The sequence below is a fragment of the Mobula birostris genome, chromosome 1 (assembly GCF_030028105.1).
Source record: "Mobula birostris isolate sMobBir1 chromosome 1, sMobBir1.hap1, whole genome shotgun sequence".
NCBI classification, from domain to species: domain Eukaryota; kingdom Metazoa; phylum Chordata; class Chondrichthyes; order Myliobatiformes; family Myliobatidae; genus Mobula; species Mobula birostris.
In genome coordinates this window covers 1,377,026-1,394,735 of record NC_092370.1, presented here as the reverse complement: position 1 = coordinate 1,394,735, position 17,710 = coordinate 1,377,026, and the positions used below count along the sequence as shown (strand labels likewise).

General features: G+C 49.5%; 8 non-coding genes across 8 annotated transcripts; all 8 read left to right on the top strand.

Annotated features, from left to right (window-relative positions):
• The first annotated feature begins 691 nt into the window (after positions 1-691).
• trnaa-agc (transfer RNA alanine (anticodon AGC)) lies at positions 692-764 on the top strand. Its single transcript has one exon. It is a non-coding gene; the product is annotated as a tRNA-Ala (tRNA).
• A 2,151-nt stretch (positions 765-2,915) lies between these two features.
• Positions 2,916-2,988, top strand: trnaa-agc (transfer RNA alanine (anticodon AGC)). Its single transcript has one exon. It is a non-coding gene; the product is annotated as a tRNA-Ala (tRNA).
• A 503-nt stretch (positions 2,989-3,491) lies between these two features.
• On the top strand, positions 3,492-3,577 carry trnay-gua (transfer RNA tyrosine (anticodon GUA)). The gene is given in 2 exon segments: positions 3,492-3,528; positions 3,542-3,577. It is a non-coding gene; the product is annotated as a tRNA-Tyr (tRNA).
• A 2,784-nt stretch (positions 3,578-6,361) lies between these two features.
• trnav-aac (transfer RNA valine (anticodon AAC)) lies at positions 6,362-6,434 on the top strand. Its single transcript has one exon. It is a non-coding gene; the product is annotated as a tRNA-Val (tRNA).
• Positions 6,435-10,338: 3,904 nt separating this feature from the next.
• On the top strand, positions 10,339-10,411 carry trnaa-agc (transfer RNA alanine (anticodon AGC)). The gene has a single exon. It is a non-coding gene; the product is annotated as a tRNA-Ala (tRNA).
• A 507-nt stretch (positions 10,412-10,918) lies between these two features.
• trnay-gua (transfer RNA tyrosine (anticodon GUA)) lies at positions 10,919-11,004 on the top strand. Its single transcript is given in 2 exon segments — positions 10,919-10,955; positions 10,969-11,004. It is a non-coding gene; the product is annotated as a tRNA-Tyr (tRNA).
• Positions 11,005-16,188: 5,184 nt separating this feature from the next.
• trnaa-agc (transfer RNA alanine (anticodon AGC)) lies at positions 16,189-16,261 on the top strand. Its single transcript has one exon. It is a non-coding gene; the product is annotated as a tRNA-Ala (tRNA).
• A 502-nt stretch (positions 16,262-16,763) lies between these two features.
• Positions 16,764-16,849, top strand: trnay-gua (transfer RNA tyrosine (anticodon GUA)). Its single transcript is given in 2 exon segments — positions 16,764-16,800; positions 16,814-16,849. It is a non-coding gene; the product is annotated as a tRNA-Tyr (tRNA).
• Positions 16,850-17,710: the final 861 nt, after the last annotated feature.

Genomic DNA, 17,710 nt, shown 5'->3' with positions numbered 1-17,710 from the left:
CCTCGCTTTTCCTCAAGTCTCCGGCCTCCAGCCTCGACTCGCCTCAAGTTTCCGGCCTCCAGCCTCGGCTCGCCTCGAGTCTCCGGCCTCCAGCCTCGCCTCGCCTCAAGTTTCCTGACTCCAGTCTCCAGCCTTGCCTCGCCACAAGACTCAAGTCTCAAGTCTCAGGTCTCGACCTGCCTGCCTGCCAAGACTCGTCCTTGCCTGGTTCTGGGGCCGAGCCAGAGGCAAGACCCAGATACTGGGTCCTTGTGCAGTCTCTGGCTCGGAGTCCAAGCTCGGGCTCCTAGCTCCCTTGTTCACTACTGTTCCAGGTTCTTGGTTTTCCTGTCAATTTCCTTGCCATCGCCCTGTATGCTAGTCCTGTCCCTAGTTCTTCAGTGTCTGTGTCTTGCACTTGGGTCCGTTTCCAGCCCGTGCCCCTATAACAATATCAATTCCCACTGCGGTTACCATCGGTTGTAAAAATAGACAGAAGTATAATTCTTTGCATGCGCGAGAATGAATTGTCGTTTGGGGACATAAAAGGTGACAGTGACAGAGAGCGACCGTATTTGTGTTTGAGTGGTTAGTTGATGATTGAGTGAGTGTGTCTGTCTGTGAGCTGTTGATTGTGCAACGGTATTCAGCGGCAGGCATGCAATGGTGCTTGTGGCGCTGAGCAAATTACAGGAGGTGGATCGGATGTGCTGGGGAATTAGCTCAAATGGTAGAGCGCTCGCTTAGCATGCGAGAGGTAGCGAGATCGATGCTCGCATTCTCCATTGACATTTTGTATCCAAAGGCACTCATCTGATTAAATTGCTCTGAAGTTTGGAATGCACAAAATATAGGGACGGCGGAGAGGGACATGAACATGTCTCAGTCAAAGGAAAGAGGGAAATGTCGTAGGTCTGCTGCGTTAAAGGCAGATACGACGAAAAGCTAGCTGGTAGCTGGTGTTTCAGTAATGCATGAGCTGCGGGCAACCATTCAGACAGAAATGAGTTAAGTGGTCAAAAAGAAATTGCCCTGAACACTGGGCGAAATGAGAAAGCTGAGTGGCCTTTGGTTTTGTCAATCAAAGAGGATCAAAGAGCTGTGTTGGAGTCGCACCGAGAATGGTGATAAGCTCGGTGATGTGCGTCATCCGGTCGCCTGTGGCCCCTAGTGCTGGAAGAACCAGGTATTGCAATTGGCAGGCCGTTGCTGTGGGTCGAGAGACACCAGGATGAAATTCTGCATAATCATTGTCGGTAGGGGCCAACATGGCGAATCTTCTTGTCGCTTTTCCTTCGATAGCTCAGTTGGTAGAGAGGAGCACTGTAGAGGAAATGGAGTCGTCGTTAGGTCGCTGGTTCGAATCCGGCTCGAAGGATCGGGACTTCTTTTACTACGCCGATCATCAATTCCGCACTACAGAGCTTCTCGGTGGCAGAAGACTGCAGTGCGAATTGCTCCGACTCGTGACAGGATAGAAAACAGAGGCATCTAATCACATAACAGGCAAGGGCAGCAGATCACTGGGTCACATTTCAGAGCGCTATGTCCTCACGCTTGCTGCACTGACAGTACGACAGCACTCACTCGTCCTAAAGTAACACAAAGGTAGAAATATCAGATTAGATTAGAGGATGAGGACACTCAGTCCTCGTTTATTAAGGCATTTCAGAAGTTTCACGAGATGATCCACCGTGTTCTCATGTCTGCCTCCATCAAATCAGAATTGGGCACGGCCTCCTACCTGACGGATAACAGATATGCATCAGTGTACAGAGGAAGAGACTGACACAAAGACCCAGATGGAACATCGGTGACCTCTTCTTTGGAAGATATTTAGCAATCAGTCTAGGTTGAGCGATTCCAAACTGCACGAGCAAGGGATGCCAGAATCTGAATTTCGGCGGATCGCTGGAGGGCACCGTTGAAAGCGAAGGCAGCTGACGACATTGCTATCGGCCTTATGTCGTTTCCGTACATCCGCTGAGGTGCACATCGGCTCATCTGTGTGGTGACAGAAGTCGAGAGAAAATTCTTCATGTTTCTGCAAGAGATTTGAAGTGGGGACTGTGAAACAGAACAGGCAGATGTGCATTAAGTGTGGAGGAACATGAAATTGGAGCGCCCTGCACAAGCGAGCTCTTGCAAGAGCTGGTTTGTCGTGTGCGTATGTCTGCAGTGTGTTGTCCCTGCTATCATCGACCCGGAGAGAAGCAAATCGTCCCGTGATGATAGAATTCAGTCATTGAGCTGTTCAGCTGATTTGTCATTTGGCTGTACTTTTCCAAAAGTGTCGGAGAATGCGGCAACGAAATAGACAGGAACGGCAGATCCGAGTATGCTCTCTTTGATAGCAGTGTAGAATTCCAGCAGAATGTTGAGTCGTACATGGAGCTTTACAACCTGCCAGAAGAAATGGATGACGCGGACAACTCCTTGGTTCATGATGAAGTTCTGCTTCTTACACATGAGGTCCCGCCAGGGCGTAATAGTACAGGAACTCTGAATTGGAAAGGTTGCTAACTGTGGTGTTACTTGTGATACGTGGGTGTTGACGGGCCAGATTTCAGCAGAGGTGAATACGCATGTTCACGGAAGCGACGCATTACATGTTATGTTTCGGTGTCACTGTGAGGAAGTGATTGTACGCCGAATGTTTGCCACTACATTTAAGTGGAGATATCAATTGCAACTGCAATAAAAATCGGTTGTAAAAATAGAAGGATAATTCTTTGCATGCTGGCGAATGGATTGTCGTTCGGGGACATAAAAGGTGACAGGGGCAGAGAGCGACCGTATGTGTGTCTGGGTGGTTGGTTGATGATTGAGTGAGTGTGTCTGTGTGTGAGCTGATGATTGTGCAACGGTGAGCAGTGGCAGGCATGCAATAGTGTTTGTGGCGCAGAGTAAATTACAGGAGGGGAACTGGATGTGCTGGGGAATTAGCTCAAATGGTAGAGCGCTCGCTTAGCATGCGAGAGGTAGCGAGATCGATGCTCGCATTCTCCATTGACATTTTGTATTCAGAGGCACTCGTCTCATCAAATTGCTCTGAATGTTGGAATGCACAAAAGGTAGGGGTGGCGGAGATGGAGAGCAACGTGTCTCAGGCAAAGGAAAGACGGACATGTCGAAGGTGCGTTGAAATCAGGTAGGAGGAAAAGCTAGCTGGCAGCTGGTCTTTCCGTAATGCATGAGCTGCAGGCGACCATTCAGACAGCAATCAGTTCAGTGGTCATTAGGAATTTGCCCTGAACACGGGGCGAAATGAGAAAGCTGAGTAGCCTTTGATTTTGAAAAGCAAAGAAGATCAAAGAGCTGTGTTGGAGTCGCGCCGAGAATGGTGTTAAGCTCGGTCATGTGCGTCATCCGGTCGCCGTGTGGCCCCTAGTGCTGGAAGGACTAGATATTACAATTGGCAGGCTGTTGCTGTGGGTCGAGAGACACCAGGCTGAATATCTGCATAATCATTGTCGGTAGGAGCCAACGTGGCGATACTTGGTGTCGCTTGTCCTTCGATAGCTCAGTTGATAGAGCAGAGGACTGTAGAGGAAATGGAGTTATCCTTAGGTCGCTGGTTCGAATCCGGCTCGAAGGATCGCGACGACTTTTACGACGCCGATGATCAATTCCGTACTACAGAGCTTCTCGGTGGCACAAGACTGCAGTCCGAATTGCTCCGACTCGGGACGGGATAGAATCCAGAGGCATCGAATCACATAACAGGCAAGGCCATCTGATCACTGGATCACATTTCAGAGCGCTATGTCCTCACGCTTGGTGCTCTGACAGTCCGACAACTCTCACTCGTCCTAAAGTAACACAAAAATAGAAATATTAGATTGGATATAATCAGATGATGAGGACACTCCTTCCCCGTTTACTGTAATTTTAAAATACATGCGTTAAAAAATGATAGCATGTTCCTCCGGTATCATATCACAGAAACACAAGACAGATTTGAACATCAGTCACTGAAAGTAAGCATGCAAGTACAGCAGGCAGTGAAGAAAACTAATGTCATGCTGGCCTTCATAACAAGGGTAATTGAGTATAGGAGTAAAGAGTTCCTTCTGCAGCTGTACAGGGCCCTGGTGAGACCCCACCTGGAGTACTGTGTGCAGTTTTGGTCCCCAAATCTGAGGAAGGACAGTCTTGCTATTGAGGGAGTGCAAGGTAGGCAAACAAGATTAATTCCCGGGATGGCCGGACAGTCGTCTGTTGAAAGATTGGAGCGACTGGGCTTGTATACACTGGAATTTACAAGGATGAGAGGGCATCTGATTGAAACCATAAGATTATTAAGGGATTGGACACGCTGCAGACAGGAAGCATGTTCCCGCTGATGAATGAGTCCAGAACCAAAGGCCACAGTTTAAGAATTAGGGGTAGGCCATTTAGAACGGAGTTGAAGAAGACATATTTCACCCAGAGAGTGGTGGATACACGGAATGCTCTGCCCCAGAAGGCTGTGGAGGCCAAGTCTCTGAATGCTTTCAAGAAAGAGATGGATAGAGCTCTTAAAGATAGCGCTATCAAAGGTTATGGGGATAAAGCAGGAACTGGATACAGATTGTGGATGATCAGCCATGATGACAGCAAATGGCGGTGCTGGCTCGAAGGGCGGAATGCTGTACTTCTGCACCTATTATCTATTGCCCATTGTCTATTGACCAAGACTAAAATTGACAAAAAACACAAAATTCTACCAAATAGTTACAACAGTGCAAAGTAATACCGTAATTTGATAAGAGCAGACCATGGGCACCGAAAAAAAAGTTTCAAAGACCTGATGGCCTCATCATCTCACGCAGACGGTAGAAGGAAGAAACTACCCCTGCCATGAGTTTCCAGCGCCGCGAAACTGCTGATACAGCGTTCTGGAAGCACCCGCCCACAGTCCTATTCTGAGTCCGTCCGAAAACTTCGATCTTCCGACCGGCCCTCCAACACCGAGCACCGAGTACCATCTCTGCCGAGCGCATCGACCCAGGTCCCGGCCGCTAAGCAACAGGCAAAGCCGAGGATTCAGGATATTCCCCTCCGGAATTTTCGGATCACACATAGCAGCGGCAGCGAGGCAGGCTTTTCACAAGTTTCACCAGATGTTCCTCCGTGCTCACATGTCTGCCTCCATCAAATCAGAATTGAGCAGGGCTTTCTAGTTGACAGGTAACAGATAATCATCACCGGAGACTCCGGGCGTAGCAAGTGTACAGAGGAAGGACTGACACAAAGGCCCAGATGGCGCATCGGTGACCTCTTCGTTGGAAGACATTTAGCAATCAGTGTAGGTTGAGCGATTCCACACTGCACGAGGAAGGAATGCCAGACTCTGAATTCCGGCGCATCGTTTGAGGGCACCGTTGAAAACGAAGGCAGCTGACGACACTGTTAACGACCTTAAGTCGTTTCCATATATCCGCTGAGTTGCAATGAGGCTCAACTAATGTGGTGGCAGAGGTCGAGAGAAAAATCTTCATATTTCTGCAAGATGTTTGATGTGGGAGCTGTGAAACAGAAGAGGCAGATCTGCATTAAGTGTACAGGAGCATGAAATTGGATCGTCCTGCAAAAAAGAGCTCTTGGAACAGCAGTTTTGCAGCGTCCGTATGTCTGCAGTGTGTTGTCCCTGCTATCATCGACCCGGAGAGAAGCAAATCGTCCCGTGATGATGGAATTCAATCATTGAGCTGTTCAGCTGATTTGTCATTTGGCTGTACATTTCCAAAAGTGTCGGAGAATGCGGCAACGAAATAGGCAGGTATGGCGGATCCGAGATTGCTCCTTTGAGTGCAGTGTAGAGTTCCAACAAAATGTTGAGTCGTCGATGGAGATTTACAATCTGCCAGAAGAAATGGATGACGCGGCCATCTCCTTGGTTCATGAAGATGTTCTGCTTCTGACACATGAGTTCCCGCCGGAGCGTAATGATCCAGGAAAGGTGAATGCGGAAATGTTGCTAACTGTGGTGTTGTTGGTGATATGTGGGTATTGAGGGCCAGAGTTCAGATGACGTGAATATGCATGATCACGGAAGCGACGCATTACACGGAATGTTTCGGTGTCTATGTGATGAAGTGATTGTACGCCGAATGTTTGTCGCTACATTGAAATGGAGATATCAATTCCAACTGCAACAACAATCGGTTGTAAAAATAGACAGAAGGATAATTCTTTGCATGCGATAGAATGAATTGTCGTTTGGGAACATGAAAGGTGACAGTGGCAGAGTGCGACCGTATGTGTGTCGGAGTGGTTGGCTGATGATTGATTGAGTGTGTCTGCATGTGAGCTGATGATTGTGCAACGGTGAGCAGCGGCAAGCATGCAATGGTGCTTGTGGCGCAGACGAAATTACAGGAGGTGAATTGGATGTGCTGGGGAATTAGCTCAAATGGTAGAGCGCTCGCTTAACATGCGAGAGGTAGCGAGATCGATGCTCGCATTCTCCATTGACGTTTTGTATCCAGAGGAACTCGTCTCATCAAGTTGCTGTGAAGTTTGGAATGTACAGAAGCTAGGTGTGGAGGAGAGAGAGAGGATCGTGTCGCAGTAAAGGAAACGGGGAAATCTGCTGCCTTCAAAGCAGATACTAGGAAGAGCCAGCTGGCAGCTGGTGCTTCAGTAGTATATGAGCAGCAGGTGTCCATTCAGACAGAAATCAGTTAAGTGGTCGAAAGGAAATTGCCCTGGACTATGGGCGAAATGAGAAAGCTGAGTAGCCTTTGATTTTGACAAGCAAAGAAGATCAAAGAGCTGTGTTGGAGCGCACCGAGAATGGTGATAAGCTCGGTCATGTGCGTCATCCGGTCGCCTGTGGCCCCTAGTGCTGGAAGGACTAGATATTACATTTGGCAGGCTGCTGCTCTGGGTCGAAAGACACCAGGATGAAAATCTATTTCAACATTGTCGGTAGGAGCCAGCGTGGCGAAGCTTGGTGTCGCTTTTCCTTCGATAGCTCAGTTGGTAGAGCGGAGGACTGTACAGGAAATGGAGTCATCCTTAGGTCGCTGGTTCGAATTCGGATCGAAGGATCGGGACTTCTTTTACTACGCCGATCGTCAATTCCGTACTACAGAGCTTCTCGGTGGCACAAGACTGCAGTCCGAATTGCTCCGACTCGTGACGGGAGAGCAAGGCCAGCAGATCACTGGATCACATTTCAGAGCGCTATGTCCTCACGCTTGCTGCTCTGACAGTACGACAACTCTCACATGTCCTAAAGTTATACAAAGATACAAATATTAGATTGGATATAATTAGATGATGAGGACACTCACTCCTCGCTTACTGTAATTTTAAAATGCATGCGTTAAAAATTATACCATGTTCCTCAGGTATGATATCACAGAAACACAAAACAGACCAAGACTAAAAGTGACAAAAAAATACATAATTCTACCATATAGTTAAGCAGTGCAAAGCAATACCGCAATTTGATAAGAGCAGACCATGGGCACGGAAAAAAAAGTCTCAAAGACCCGATTGCTTCGTCATCTCACGCAGACGGTAGAAGGAAGAAAATCCCCGTGCCATGAGCTTCCAGCGGCTCGAACTTGCCGATGCAGCGTCCTGGAAGCAACCGACCACAGTCGAAAGTCTGAGTCCGTCCGAAAACTTCTAGTCTCCGACCAGCGCTCCGACACCGAGCACCGAGCAACCTCTCTGCCGAACGCTTCCACCCGGGCCCCGGCCGCCAAGCAACAGGCAAAGCCGAGAATTCGGGGCTTTCCCTCCGGAGATTTCCGATCACACAGTAGCCGCGGCAGCGAAGCAGGCATTTCCGAAGTTTCACCAGATGTTCCTCCGTGCATCACGTCTGCCTCCATCAATGCGGAATTGTGCACGGCCTCCTTCTTGACAGATAACAGATATGCATCACCGGAGAGGCCGCGTGTAGCAAGTGTAGAGAGGAAGAGACCGACACAAAGGCCCAGATGGAACATCGGTGACCTCTTCGTTGGAAGACATTTAGCAATCAGTCTCGGATGAGCGATTCCAAACTGCAGGAGCAAGGGATGCCAGAATCTGAATTTCGGCGCATCGTTGGAGGGCACCGTTGAAAGCGAAAATAGCTGACGACATTGCTATCGGCCTTATGTCTACTCCATATATCCGCTGAGGTGGAATTCGGCTCAACTGTGTGGTGGCGCAATTCCGGAGCAAAATCTTCATATTTCTGCGAGTGATTTGAGTGGAGAGCTGTGAAACAGAAGACTCAGATGTGAATTAGATGTACAGCAACATGAAATTGGAGCGCCCTGCAGAAGCGAGCTCCTGGAACAGCTGGTTTGCAGTGAGCATATGTCTGCAGTGTTTTTTTCCCTCCTATCAGCGTCCCGGAGAGAGGCAAATCGTCCATTGATGATGGAATTCAGTCATTGAGCTTTTCAGCTGATTTGTCATTTGGCTGTAGTTTTCCAAAATTGTCGGAGAATGCGGCAACGAAATAGACAGGGACGGCAGATCCGAGAATGCTCTGTTTGATAGCAGTGTAGAATTCCAAAAGAATGTTGTGTCGTTGATGCAGTTTTGCAACCTGCCAGAAGAAATAGAATTGCGGCCATTGCCTTGGTTCATGAAGATGTTCTGCTTCTGACACACGAGTTCCCTCCGTGGCATAATAATACAGGAAAGGTGAATGCGGGAAGGTTGCTAACAGTGGTGCTGTTGGTGTATGTTGGTGTTGAGGGGCCTGATTTCAGCTGAGGGGCATCTGCATGTTCACGGAAACGACGCATTGCACGGTATGTTTCGGTGTCTCCATGAGGAAGTGATTTTACGCCGAATTTTTGTCGCTACTTTGAAGTCTAGATAGCTGTTATAGTTCGGTCCGTGATGTCCATATTCCGGTTCCCGGTCCGGTTCATCGACCCTTGCTCCAGGTTTCCTTTCTTCCCTGTTTCTGTCCTTGTTGAGCTAATTGAGGCAGCTGATTCTCGATGGGGCTGGCTGCATAAATACCTTCAGAGACCAGGGTGTGGTTGCTGGATTGTTCTTGTCCTAACACCTTGCATCCCTTCCACTGCCTTCTGTTTCCTCTCCTGATGCCCTGCCCCGTCTTGCTGGAAACGCTCTTCTTATTTTGCTGGAAACGCCTGCCTTGTCTTGCTGGAAACCCTCACCTTCTCTTGCTGGAAACACTCGTCTTGCCTTGCTGGAAGCGCTCACCTGGTCTTGCTGGAAACCCTCGCCCTGTCTTGCTGGAAACACTCGTCTTGCCTTGCTGGAAACGCTCACCTGGTCTTGCTGGAAACGCTCGCCTTGGCTTGCTGGAAACTATCGCCTCGTCATGCCTGCAGTCTTGTACTGTAAGCACCCTGTTCCTAGCTCCCTTCCTATCCCTTGCCTCCGCCCAGGTAAGCCAGGCCGTCTTGCCGTTACCTCGGGTGGGTTCTGTCCCGTCCTGTCATTTGCCTCTGTTGGGTGGTGATCCGCGCCCTGCCCAGGAGGAACCTGCTAAGCCTCGCCTCAAGTCTGCAGCCTCCAGCCTCGCCTTGCCTCAAGTCTCCGGCCTTCAGCCTCGCTTTTCCTCAAGTCTCCGGCCTCCAGCCTCGACTCTGCTCAAGTCTCCCGCCTCCAGCCTCGACTCGGCTCAAGTCTCCGGCCTCCAGCCTCGCCTCGCCTCGACTCTCCGGCCTCCAGCCTCGCCTCGCCTCAAGTTTCCTGACTCCAGTCTCCAGCCTCGCCTCGCCTCAAGTTTCCTGACTCCAGTCTGCAGCCTCGCCTCGCCTCAAGTTTCCTGACTCCAGTCTGCAGCCTCGCCTCGCCTCAAGTTTCCTGACTCCAGTCTCCAGCCTCGCCTCGCCTCAAGTCTCAAGTCTCAAGTCTCAGGTGTCGTCCCGCCTGCCTGCCAAGACTCGTCCTTGCCTGGTTCTGGGGCCGAGCCAGAGGCAAGAGCCAGGTACTGGGTCTTGTGCAGTCTCTGGCTCGGAGTCCAAGCTCGGGCTCCTAGCTCCCATGTTCAGTCCTGTTCCAGGTTCCTGGTTTTCCTGTCCATGTCCTTGCCATCACCCTGTATGCTAGTCCTGTCCCTAGTTCTTCAGTGTCTGTGTCTTGCACTTGGGTCCGTTTCCAGCCCGTGCCCGTATGACAATATCAATTCCAACTGCCGTTACAATCGGTTGTAAAAATAGACAGAAGTATAATTCTTTGCATGCGCGAGAATGAATTGTCGTTTGGGGACATAAAAGGTGACAGTGGCAGAGAGCGACCGTATGTGTGTCTGAGTGGTTGGTTGATGATTGAGTGAGTTTGTCTGTCTGTGAACTGCCGATTTTGCAACGGTATTCAGCGGCAGGCATGCAATGGTGCTTGTGGCGCTGAGCAAATTACAGGAGGTGGATCGGATGAGCTGGGGAATTAGCTCAAATGGTAGAGCGCTCGCTTAGCATGCGAGAGGTAGCGAGATCGATGCTCGCATTCTCCATTGACATTTTGTATCCAGAGGCACTCATCTGATTAAATTGCTCTGAAGTTTGGAATGCACAAAATTTAGGTGTAGCCGTGAGGGACATGAACGTGTCTAAGTCAAAGGAAAGGGGGAAATGTCGTAGGTCTGCTGCGTTAAAAGCAGATTCGACGAAAAGCTAGCTGGCAGCTGGTGTTTGACTAATGCATGAGCTGCAGGCCACCACTCAGACAGAAATGAGTTAAGTGGTCAAAAAGATATTGCCCTGAACACTGGGCGAAATGAGAAAGCTGAGTGGCCTTTGGTTTTGTCAAGCAAAGAGGATCAAAGAGCTGTGTTGCAGTCGCACCGAGAATGGTGATAAGCTCGGTGATTTGCGTCATCCGGGCGCCTGTGGCCCCTAGTGCTGGAAGGACTAGATATTGCAATTGGCAGGCCGTTGCTGTGGGTCGAGAGGCACCAGGATGAAAATCTGCATAATCATTGTCGGTAGGGGCCAACATCGCGAATCTTGTTGTCGCTTTTCCTTCGATAGCTCAGCTGGTAGAGCGGACGACTGTAGAGGAAATGGAGTCATCCTTAGGTCGCTGGTTCGAATCCGGCTCGAAGGATCGGGACTTCTTTTACTACGCCGATCATCAATTCCGTACTACAGAGCTTCTCGGTGGCACAAGACTGCAGTCCGAGTTGCTCCGACTCGTGACAGGATAGAAAACAGAGGAATCTAATCACATAACAGGCAAGGGCAGCAGATCATTGGATCTCATTTCAGAGTGCTACGTCCTCACGCTTGCTGCTCTGACAGTACGACAAATCTCACTCGTCCTAAAGTAACACAAAGATAGAAATATTAGATTAGATATGATTAGATATGATCAGTCCTCGTTTAGTGTAATTTTAAAATGCATGCGTTAAAAATGATACCATGTTCCTCCGGTATGATATCACAGAAATACCAAGCAGACCAAGACTAAAAGTCACAAAAACCACATAATTCTACCATACAGTTAAGCAGTGCAAAGCAATACCGCAATTTGATAAGAGCAGACCATGGGCACCGAAAAAAAATCTCAAAGACCCGATGGCTCGTCATCTCACGCAGACGGTAGAAGGAAGAAACTCTCCCTGCCATGAGCTTCCAACGCCGCGAACTTGCCGGTGCAGCGTTTTTGGAAGCACCCGAGCACAGACCAAACTTTGAGTCCGTCCGAAAACTTCGAGCCTCCTACCAGCGCTCCCACACCGAGCACCAAGCAACCTCTCTGCCGAACGATTCCATCCTGTCCCCGGCCGCCAAGCACAGGCAAAACCGAGGATTCGGGGCATTCCATGATTCCAGAGATTTCCGATCACACAGTAGCAGCGGCAGCGAAGCAGGCATTTCCGAAATTTCACCAGATGTTCCTCCGTGCTCTCACGTCTGCCTGCATCAAATCAGAATTGTGCACGGCCTGCTACTTGACAGGTGACAGATATTCATCACCAGAGAGGCCGCGCGTAGCAAGTGTACTGAGGAAGAGACCGACACAAAGTCCCAGGTGGAACATCGGTGACCTCTTCGTTGGAAGACATTTAGCAATCAGTCTAGGTTGAGCGATTCCAACTGCACGAGCAAGGGATGCCAGAATCTGAATTTCGGCACATGGTTGGAGGGCACCGTTGAAAGCGAAAGCAGCTGACGACATTGTTATCGGCCTTATCTCGTTCCCGATTTGGCTCAACTGTGTGGTAGCACAAGTCGGGAGAAAAATCTTCATATTTCTGCAAGAGCTTTGAAGTGGGAGTTGTGAAACAGAAGAGGCAGATGTGCGTAAAGTGTACAGGAGCATGAGATTGGAGCGCCCTGCACAAGCGAGCTCTTGGAACGGCTTGTTTGCAGTGTGCGTATGTCTGCAAAGTTTTGTCCCTCCTATCGCCCCCCAGGAGAGAGCCAAATCGTCCAGTGATGATGAAATTCAGTCACTGAGCTTTTCAGGAGATTTAACATTTGGCTGTAGTTTTCCAAAATAGTCGGAGAAAGCGGCAACGAAATAGACAGGAACGGCAGATCCGAGAATGTTCACTTTGATAGCAGCGTAGATTTCCAGCAGACTGTTGAGTGGTAGTTGGAGTTTTACAATCCAGAAGAAATGGATGACGCGGCCATCTCCTTGGTTCATGAAGAAGTCCTGCTTCTGACTCATGAGTTACCTCCGTGGCGTAATTATACAGGAAAGGTGAATGCGGGCAGTCGCTAACAGTGGTGCTGTTGGTGATATGTGGGTGTTGAGGGGCCTGAGTTCAGCTGAAGCGTATCTGCATGTTCACGGAATCAACGTATTGCACGGTTTGTTTCGGTGTCTGCATGAGGAAGTGATTCTACGCCGAATTTCTGTCGCTACTTTGAAGTCTAGATATCTGTCATTGTCCGGTCCGTGAAGTCCATAGTCCGGTTCACGGTCCGGTCCTTTGTCCCTTGCTCCAGGTTTTCCTTTCTACCCTGTTTCTGTCCTTCTTGAGCTAACTGAGGCAGCTCATGCTCGTTGGTGCTGACTGCATAAATACCTCCAGAGACCAGGGTGTGTTTGCTGGATTGTTCTTGTCCTTACTCCTTGTACCCGTTCCTCTGCCTTCTGTTTCCTAGCCCGAAGCCCTGCCTTGTCTTGCTGGAAACCCTCGCTATGTCTTGCTGGAAATCCTCGCCTTGTCTTGCTGGAAACGCTCACCTTGGCTTGCTAGAAACCCTCGCCTCGTCATGCCTGCAGTCTTGTACTGGAGCCACCATGGTCCTAGCTCCCTTCCTGTCACTTTCCTCCGCCCAGGTAAGCCAAGCCGCCTTGCCTATATCTGGGGTTGGTTCTGTCCCATCCTGTTGCTTGCCTCTGTCGGGTGGTGATCCGCGCCCTGCCCAGGAGTAACGCGCCCTGCCCAGGAGGAGCCTGCCAAGCCTCGCCTCAAGTCTCCTGCCTCCGGTCTCCAGCCTCGCCTCGCCTCAAGTCTCCTGCCTCCGGTCTCCAGCCTCGCCTCGCCTCAAGTCTCCTGCCTCCGGTCTACAGCCTCGCCTCGCCTCAAGTTTCCTGACTCCAGTCTCCAGCCTCGACTCGCCTCGCCTCAAGTCTCAAGTCTCGTCCCGCCTGCTTGCCAAGCCGCGTCCTTCCGTGGTTCTGGGGCCGAGGTTCTTGTGCAGTCTCTGGCTCGGAGTCCAAGCCCGGGCTCCTAGCTCCCTTGTTCAGTCCTGTTCCAGGTTCCTAGTTTTCCTGTCCATGTCCTTGCCATCGCCCTGTATCCTAGTCCTGTCCCTAGTCCTTCAGTGTCTGTGTCTTGCGCTTGGGTCCGTTCTCAGCCGGTGCCCGTATGACAATATCAATTCCAACTGCCGTCACAACCCGTTGTAGAAATAGACAGAAGTATAATTCTTTTCATGCAGGAGAATGAATTGTCGTTTGGGGACATGAAAGGTGACAGTGGCAGAGAGCGACCATATGTGTGTCTGAGTGGTTGGTTGATGATTGATTGAGTGTGTCTGTGTGTGAGCTGCTGATTGTGGAACGGTATTCAGCGGCAGGCATGCAATGGTGCTTGTGGCGCTGAGCAAATTACTGGAGGTGAACCGGATGTGCTGGGGAATTAGCTCAAATGGTAGAGCGCTCGCTTAGCATGCGAGAGGTAGCGAGATCGATGCTCGCATTGACATTTTGTATCCAGAGGCACTCGTCTCATTAAATTGCTCTGAAGTTTGGAATGCACAAAATATAGGGGTGGCGGAGAGGGACATGAACGTGTCTCAGTCAAAGGAAAGGGGGAAATCTGCTGCGTTGAAAGCAGATATGAGGAACAGCCAGCTGGCAGCTGGTGTTTCAGTAATGCATGAGCAGCAGGCGACCATTCAGACAGAAATCAGTTAAGTGGTCGAAAGGAAATTGCCCTGGACACTGGCGGAAATGGGAAAGCGGAGTAACCTTTGATTTTGAGAAGCAAAGAAGATCAAAGAGCTGTGTTGGAGTCGCACCCAGAATGGTGATAAGTGCGGTGATGTTCGTCATCTGGTCGCCTGCGGCCCCTAGTGTTGGAAGGACTAGATATTGCAATTGGCAGGCTGTTGTTGTGGGTCGAGAGACACAAGGATGAAAATCTGCAGAATCATTGTCGGAGGAGCCAACGTGGCGAAGCTTGGTGACGCTTTTAAGTTGGTAGAGCGGAGGACTGTAGAGGAAATGGAGTCATCCTTAGGTCGCTGGTTCGAAACCGGCTCGAAGGATCGGGACTTCTTTTACAACGCCGATCATCAATTCCGTACTACAGAGCTTCTCGGTGGCACAAGACTGCAGTCCGAATTGCTCCGACTCGTGACGAGGTAGAATACAGAGGCATCTTATCACATAACAAGCAAGGCCAGCAGATCACTGGGTCATATTTCAGAGCGCTATGTCCTCACGCTTGCTGCTCTGACAGTACGATAGCACTCACTCGTCCTAAAGTAACACAAAGGTAGAAATATTAGATTAGATTAGATGATGACGACACTCAGTCCTGGTTTATTAAGGCATTTCAGAAGTTTCACCAGATGATCCACCGTGTTCTCATGTCTGCCTCCATCAAATCAGAATTGGGCACGGCCTCCTACTTGACGGATAACAGATATGCATCAGTGTACAGAGGAAGAGACTGACACAAAGACCCAGATGGAACATCGGTGACCTCTTCGTTGGAAGATATTTAACAATTAGTCTAGGTTGAGCGATTCCAAACTGCGCGAGCAAGGGATGCCAGAATCTGAATTTCGGCGGATCGCTGGAGGGCACCGTTGAAAGCGAAGGTAGCTGACGACATTGCTATCGGCTTTATGTCGTTTCCATACATCCGCTGAGGAGCACATCGGCTCATCTGTGTGGTGACACAAGTCGGGAGAAAATTCTTCATATTTCTGCAAGAGCTTTGAAGTGGGGACTGTGAAACAGAAGAGGCAGATGTGCATTAAGTGTGGAGGAACATGAAATTGGAGCTCTCTGCACACGCGAGCTCTTGCAAGAGCTGGTTTGTCGTGTGCGTATGTCTGCAGTGTGTTGTGCCTCCTATCATCGACCCGGAGTGTAGCAAATCGTCCCGTGATGATAGAATTCAGTCATTGAGCTGTTCAGCTGATTTGTCATTTGGCTGTACTTTTCCAAAAGTGTCGGAGAATGCGGCAACGAAATAGACAGGAACGGCAGATCTGAGTATGCTCTTTTTGATAGCAGTGTAGAATTCCAGCAGAATGTTGAGTCGTACATGGAGCTTTACAGCCTGCCAGAAGAACTGGATGACGCGGACAACTCCTTGGCTCATGATGAAGTTCTGCTTCTGACACATGAGGTCCCGCCGGGGCGTAATAGTACAGGAACTCTGAATTGGAAAGGTTGCTAACTGTGGTGTTGCTTGTGATATGTGGGTGTTGACGGGCCAGATTTCAGCAGAGGTGAATACGCATGTTCACGGAAGCGATGCATTACACGTTATGTTTCGGTGTCTCTGTGAGGAAGTGATTGTACGCCGAATGTTTGTCACCACATTTAAGTGGAGATATCAATTCCAACTGCAATAACAATCGGTTGTAAAAATAGAAGGATAATTCTTTGCATGCTGGAGAATGAATTGTCATTCGGGAACATGAGAGGTGACAGGGGCAGAGAGGGATCGTATGTGTGTCTGAGTGGTTGGTTGATGATTGAGTGAGTGTGTCTGTGTGTGAGCTGATGATTGTGTAACGGTGAGCAGTGGCAGCCATGCAATGGTGCTTGTGGCGCAGAGCAAATTACAAGAGGGGAACTGGATGTGCTGGGGAATTAGCTCAAATGGTAGAGCGCTCGCTTAGCATGCGAGAGGTAGCGAGATCGATGCTCGCATTCTCCATTGACATTTTAAATTCAGTGCCACTCGTCTCATCAAATTGCTTGGAATGTTGGAATGCACAAAAGGTAGGGGTGGTGGAGATGGAGAGGAAAGTATCTCAGGCAAAGGAAAGACGGACATGTCGAAGGTCTGCTGCGTTGAAGGCATGTAAGAGGAAAAGCTAGCTGGCAGCTGGCCTTCAGTAATGCATGAGCTGCAGGCGACCAGACGGCAATCAGTTCAGTGGTCAAAAGGAACTTGCCCTGGACACTGGGAGAATTGAGAAAGTTGAGTAGCCTTTGATTTTGAGAAGCAAAGAAGATCAAAGAGCTGTGTCGGAGTCGCACCGAGAATGCTGATAAGCTCGGTGATGTGCGTCATCCGGTCGCCTGTGGCCCCTAGTGCTGGAAGGACTAGATATTACAATTGGCAGGCTGTTGTTCTGGGTCGAGAGACACCAGGATGAAAATCTGCATAATCATTGTCGGTAGGAGAAAACGTGGCGAAGCTTGGAGTCGCTTGTCCTTCGATAGCTCAGTCGGTAGAGCAGAGGACTGTAGAGGAAATGGAGTCATCCTTAGGTCGCTGGTTCGAATCCGGCTCGAAGGATCGGGACTTCTTTTACTACGCGGATCATCAATTCCGTACTACAGAGCTTCTCGTTGGCAGAAGACTGCAGTCCGAATTGCTCCGACTCGTGACGGGATAGAATCCAGAGGCATCGAATCACATAACAGGTAAGGACAGCTGATCACTGGATGACATTTCAGAGCGCTATGTCCTCACGCTTGCTGCTCTGACAGTACGACAACTCTCACTCGTCCTAAAATAACACAAAGATAGCAATATTAGATTGGATATAATGAGATGATGAGGACACTCAGTCCTCGCTTACTGTAATTTTAAAATACATGCGTTAAAAAATGATAGCATGTTTCTCCGGTATGATATCACAGGAACACAAGACAGATTTGAACATCAATCACTGAAAGCAAGCATGCAAGTAAAGCAGGCATTGAAGAAAACTAATGTCATGCTGGCCTTCATAACAAGGGGAATTGAGTGTAGGAGCAAAGAAGTCCTCCTGCAGCTGTACAGGGCCCTGGTGAGGCCACACCTGGAGTACTGTGTGCAGTTTTGGTCCCCAAATCTGAGGAAGGACATTCTTGCTATTGAGGGAGTGCAGCTTAGGTTCACAAGGTTAATTCCCGGGATGGCGGGACAGTCATATGTTGAAAGATTGGAGCGACTGGGCTTGTGTACACTGGAATTTAGAAGGATGAGAGGGCATCTGATTGAAACATATAAGATTATTAAGGGATTGGACACGCTGCAGGCAGGAAGCATGTTCCCGCTGATGGGTGAGTCGAGAACCAAAGGCCGCAGTTTAAGAATTAGGGGTAGGCCATTTAGAACGGAGTTGAGGAAGAAATTTTTCACCCAGAGAGTGGTGGATACACGGAATGCTCT